Source organism: Rhipicephalus microplus, chromosome 6, assembly GCF_043290135.1.
Source record: "Rhipicephalus microplus isolate Deutch F79 chromosome 6, USDA_Rmic, whole genome shotgun sequence".
NCBI classification, from domain to species: domain Eukaryota; kingdom Metazoa; phylum Arthropoda; class Arachnida; order Ixodida; family Ixodidae; genus Rhipicephalus; species Rhipicephalus microplus.
This window is the reverse complement of record NC_134705.1, coordinates 84534289-84540308: the sequence shown is the minus strand read 5'-3', so window position 1 is coordinate 84540308 and position 6020 is coordinate 84534289. Positions and strand designations below refer to the sequence as shown.

Here is a 6020-nt window from a genome sequence, read left to right as displayed (position 1 = left end):
ATCTTGCAAGACGATGAGTGCGTCGCGCGCATTAGGTCTCGGCTGGAAAGTTCGCTCCTGGCTTCCCCCTGCGCATCCCCGGCCGATTGGGACGACCTGAAGGCGACGTGGCGGGAACTCCTGCAGCAGGAGGGTAGCGCACGGAAGAAGCGTTTAACAGCAAGACTGAATGAGATTCTACGCAGAATCCGGATTATCCAAAGTGCTGACGCTCTCACGACTTGCACTCGCGACTACTTGGACTCACTCATGGTCCAACACGACAGGCTGCTCAGTGCGACTGCCAAGGGAACCCGAGCGGCGCGAGCCGTCCCGGGCGATCCGTCGGACGCGGACTTGCGCGAGGTCAGTGGGAACGGGTCGCTGCGCATCTCGGAAGTGTTGCGCCCCGACGGCACACTTACTTCAGACCCGGCAGAGATCGAGGCCACATTTCGCGACCACTTCAAGGTGGCCTTTAGCGAACCCGACCCGAGCGAAGTGCAGCCCGACCCCGCCCTCGACAAGGCCTTATTCAAGAACCTCCGACGCCTCGAAGTCGACGAATGCGAGACCCTATGCGCTCCCGCTTCACTCGACGAACTCCGCCAGGCAATCAGGTCAATGTCGCCCAACTCGGCGCCAGGCATCGATGGCCTGACAGCGGGGTTCTACATGACCTTTTTTGACGTCCTTGGCCCCCCCCTTCTGCATATCGTCAACCTGGTACTGGGGGAGCGTGCAAAGCCGGCCTCCTTCGGTGCGGGACGGATCGTCCTGATCCTTAAAGACGGTGCGCCCCCGAACGACCCGTCATCTTGGCGCCCGATCACCCTACTTAATGTAGATTATAAGATCGTGGCGGCCATAGTAAACAACAGAACGAAGGTTTTCCTGCCGGACTTGATCGCTCCGCACCAGTCCTGCGCTGTCCCTGGCCGCTCTATGTACACCAACCTAACGTTGACCAGGGACGTGTTCGAGTATGCCTCCTACAAGCGAGTCGCTGGGGCCTTCCTCTCCCTGGACCAGGCTAAGGCCTTTGACAGGGTGAGGCACTCCTACCTGCTTGGAACGCTGGCCGAGTTTGGTTTCCCGGAAGAGTTCGTCGCGGTCATCGCGCTTCTTTACCAGGACCTGCAGTGCTGCGTAGCTGTGAACGGTGCCACGACCGACTCTTTCCCGTACACAAGAGGTATCAGGCAGGGGTGCCCGTTAGGCCCGACCCTTTTCGTCCTTTCCATCGAGCCACTCATAACATCTGTGGCCAGCGACGAACGCATCAGGGGCCTGCCACTAACAGGCCTGGAGGAGTTGAAGATCCTGGCCTTCGCGGACGACCTCTCACTCTTTCTAAGAGATGCACGCAGTCTCGTTCGCTTCCGCCAGGTATTCAGCACCTATGCCGCCGCATCGGGAGCAAGGCTAAACGAAGCCAAGAGTAAGGCCTTGCTCTTTGGCCCTTTTCCGGCTGAGGCTATTGGGACGATCGAGGCTGTCTCTGCTGTGAAAGTCCTGGGAGTGCTATTCACCTGCGAGGGTGTGGCGGCATCCACCTGGCGTAGAGTGATAGACAGGGCCCACCTACTTATTGAACGCGCCAAGCTCTCCGACCTTACCCTGCGCGACAAAGCCGTAGCGGTGAAGACCAGCATCTGCGCCCTCGCCTCCCACGTTAGCCGAGTGACCACCATGCCCACCAGAATTGCGAACCACCTCAACCAGCTCATAACAGCCTTTATATGGGATGGCAACCCCCCGCCAGTCAAGCGCCACCTTCTGCAGCTCGCACCGAGCGAGGGAGGACTTGGCCTCCCCCATGTCCAGACCACGAGCAAGATCCTCGCCTTGAAGACCGCCCGTGCGCTAGCGCAGAAGAGCGACTATGCGGGCAGGGGTTTACTCCTCTACTGGAGCAGCGTGGGCAACGACTGGCTTGAAGCGGGTGGTCACTCCGGACCCTTTGCCGAGTCGCCCTCCCCCTTTTATAGGGTGGCGGCAGCGACTATGCGTATGCTCGCAAAGGAGGTCCCTGGATGCGAGATCGAGTCCGACCCGCCAGCCAGACTGGTCGAGACACTCACGGCCCACCAGCTCGACGAAGACGACAAGCGACGTGCTAGGCGAGCGATGCGAGAAATCGCTACGTTCAGTCGAGACACCCCCCGTGAGGTCCAAGACTTCCTTTGGAAACGGGCGTGGAATGTCCTCCCCACGAGGCAAAGGTTACACCATTTCGGTATCGTTCCCGACGCCCGCTGCCCGAACTGCCGAGAGACAGAAACACAAGACCACGCGCTCCTAAACTGCCCTGCTGCGAGACCCGTATGGCGCATGATTGCGCAGTGCTTCGGCATCCGCCCTCCGCCAAACCACAGACGCAACAAGGGCACCTTCGCGCGAGTGGTCTTCGCCCTCACTCTCTTTGTGATATGGCAGCGCCGTTCGCTAGCAGAAGCGAGGAGGAAGCCCGTTAGAGCCGCGTACCCCACAGTGAGCCGAATCAAGCGATTGGTGTGGGCGCACCTCTCGGAGGAGTTGGAGGCTAGTGGCGAGGAATCCTTCCTCCGGCGCTGGCACACCAGATTTTTCTTCCTGCGCAATGGTAAATTAGTGTCCCCCCTAATCCCCTATTAACTACCCCCCAACTCTGTAACCAAGCGGGGCCACCCCCCCCCCCCCCCCTTATAGCACAAGCACAGACATGTAGCCCTTCCCTCGGTCGTAGTTACACTGATATTAAGGCGTGCTCCATGCACGAGGTATCTTCTGGTCCCCCCTGTTAACCGCCCCCCCCCCCCCGCCCCCTGTTAACCGCCCCCCCCCCCCGTAGTGTTTATGTTTGTTTGCGGGAGCGCCGCTTATCTTTGTATAAAGTTTCTTTTCGGCATGTAAATACGTAATAGATCATGTGCTTTCATTTCACTGTATCCATTGTCTATGTAAATAGGTTTTGTATATTATATGATTTACTGTACAATACAACTGTGTTCTTCTTGTGCCCAAATTGGGTCAAGTGCTGTCTTGAGTGTCATTACAGCCGAATTCCTGGCTGGGTATTTGTAAATATTTCTGTTCTGTTGCCGAATGTGTTGAGAGTCTAAATAAACTTCTCTTTGTTGTAGTATCTGTTCTTATCAGCTTAATATCTGATACGGATCCTATTTGGATCCAAGATATTAAACTTATTTTTGTGATGCGGCGGAGTGCTTGAAGCTTGCTTCACCTCCGCCACGGGTTGGCCCGGTATTGCACTACCTCCGGGATCGGCCCACTCACCCCCTGCGGGGTGAGTTCGACAATAAATTCAATGATAGAAGGAGTGTTCGGATTTACCCATGATACCGGGGTAAACGGCTTGGGTGCGTCGAGTGTCCGAGACGGTGGCGGCACGCCGCCCCGGCTGACGCGGTATTCGCGTGCAGGGAGTGCGCTAGCTGTGTTTACACTTACGATTGCTCTGGGAAAATAAATGTTTCCGTGTGTATTTCATATATGGAGGGTCTCTTTTATTTTGTTATGTTCACACGTACATACTCAAGTTTCTTATTTTTTTTAACGTTCCTACTCATATTAATAAAACTATTGAGGAAATTATCATTACTGTTTCGGAGGAAAGCTAGAAGTGTGTATACGATGTGTATGCATGTGCGATGTGTATGTATGTATGTGTGTAGAAGTGTGTATGTATGTGCCAAGCTATTTCCGCTTTTCGAATTCACCCGTTTCGCAACGAAAAATAAAAAAAGCCTCTAGAAAATGGGGTTTGGTTGGTGTTTCTGTTTACAGTTGCAGTGGCAAGCGAAGGCATTTTTATTTCACATCTTCACGCGGCGTCTGAACCTGAAGACGCGTGCTCTCGCCACGTCTACGCATCTACACTATTCCCCATCACAAATTAAAATCGCAAAGAACGCCACAGGACCCACTCCGCACACACCTGCTGTACGGTGGAGCGGCAAAGCCCCGATGTGCTTTTCCTATGTCCACTGACCTTTGGGGTTTGACGTCCCAAAACCACCATATGATTATGGGAAAATTTCGACCACCTGGGGTTCTTTCACGTGCACCCTAATCTGAGCACAGGGAAATGCAGCCGCCGCGGCCGGGATTCGATCCCACCACCTGCGGGTCAGCAGCCGAGTACCTTACGGCCATCAGACCACCACGGCGGGCATCGCCTTGTTGATCAAACACTTCATTTCTGAACACCATCTCATACCAGCTCATCCACCGTTGGCTCTCGTTAATTACAACGAACATCCTCGCACGCTCACCTCAATGGAATTGCCAGTTGCTGGAAGTTCCAAGAAAATTGCGCACTAGACGTTCGGACGCACCACGCACGTACCTGAAGCGACGTGGACCCCAGGACGCGTGAGATCACGCCCCGGGCGCGCTTTGCCTCCGTACCCACTCGTCACTCCTCACAGCTTCACTAAGCCGAGTATGTAGAAGTCGAAGAAGCAGAACAACAAACCAGCCAATCCCCCACAGTGGGTGTGAGCCACAAGTGAAGGTCAACAAAAACAAGCAACACCAGCGAGCGCAGTGACGAAGCTATCGTAATGGGGCGAAATAATCCACGAATATGGCTGCACGTTGACGCACGGTCGCATTTGTGCAACCACCCGTGTCTCCCGAAGACCGTCTGTCGCGCGTCTTCGACGAAAAGCGCAGGCGAGTACTTCTCCACTGATTTCCGCGACCACTTCACGACCGCCTTCGGCCGCCTCATGTCCGTCCGGCACGATCGACGGAGCGCCGCACCAGCGCCTCGTACACGCCACCATAGCACTCCTACCCCTCGGAATCAGCAAAACTCGGACGTTTTCGACCACGACAGACAGAACCTGCCGGCCCGTTGAACGCTTGAACGACATCGCAGCGTCAAGTCGCACACTCACGTTCCGTCACCCTCTGCCACATGATCCTTCATTCACCGGCTTCACAACCCACGCGGTAGACGTTTCGCACGCATTCCCGGGTCTGCCTTTCACGGCAGGACCTTCGTCGACCTCGGTGCGGTGTTCCGCCACGTCGGAACTTGCAAGGCATATGTTGAGCGTGCTGAAGCAGCCAAAGGCACCACCTTTTTGCCGATGATTGTGGGCGTCGTTGCAGAGGCGTTGCTTGGGCAGCCGGCGTAGAAGCCATGTTGGATGGGTGACGTATTCACATTTTGCACAGTCATTTTTTTTTTTTTCCTTCCTTCCAGACTTTGGTGCTCGAGTTGGACATGTACACTATGCATCAGTTTTTAAAACAAATGCTGTAGCATCCCTCGCGACATGCCTGATAATGTTCGCCAGCAAGCATTTGGTGTGACGTCATGGGCGCATAGAGAGTACGCATGCAAGCAAGCACGCGTGGCTTCGACCTCTGGGAAAAAGAAGGTTTCAGTTTTAACATGTTTGTAAGCGAAACTAGAAACTTCAAGCGGACTGGGGATAAAAGCAATGCCGTGAAGCCAGCGCTGCCGCTGTCGGTGCACAATGCTGGTTGTGCATGGGTGGACGTCGGAATTGCTTTGCTACTGTTTGCCCGGCTTTTGGCCAGAACTAAGTACGAGGTGTGAAAGAATGGATTTTAATTACGTGCTAATGAATTGCATCGCTTCTCGGCCTTTTGGCTAAGATCAAAGTGTAGTGTTGGCTTGTCCATCCTACTCCTGCTCTTTGTAGAAGCAATCGACCACCCGCCCGGTTAGTGCGGTGTCTTTCTCTGTCTCTTCTTGTGTTGTTGTTGTGTGCATGCCTTCTTAGCTTGTTCGAGCGACCAGCAACGACTGCCTGCGGATTCTTGGACCCCCCTGCTGACACTTGGTTCCTGCTGCCCTGGATTTCTGGCTCTGGTCATTGGTGAGATGCTAGTTCTTTAAAACACTTCTTTTTTGCCTTTCTTTTCCGCCCCCCTTTGGGGGGGTGGGTTCTCGTGCTCGGCGAGACGGGCTGCTCCAACCGGCCTTGCCGGCAGCTTCCCGTCTGAAAAGCACCCTTTTTCTTGTGTATTAGTTGGCTCAGCGGCCCTTGCATCATCTG

At 54.8% G+C, this 6020-nt stretch overlaps 1 pseudogene; it reads left to right on the top strand.

Annotated features, from left to right (window-relative positions):
* The first annotated feature begins 3087 nt into the window (after window positions 1-3087).
* On the top strand, window positions 3088-3259 carry LOC142766219 (U2 spliceosomal RNA; annotated as a pseudogene).
* The last annotated feature ends 2761 nt before the right edge of the window (window positions 3260-6020 follow it).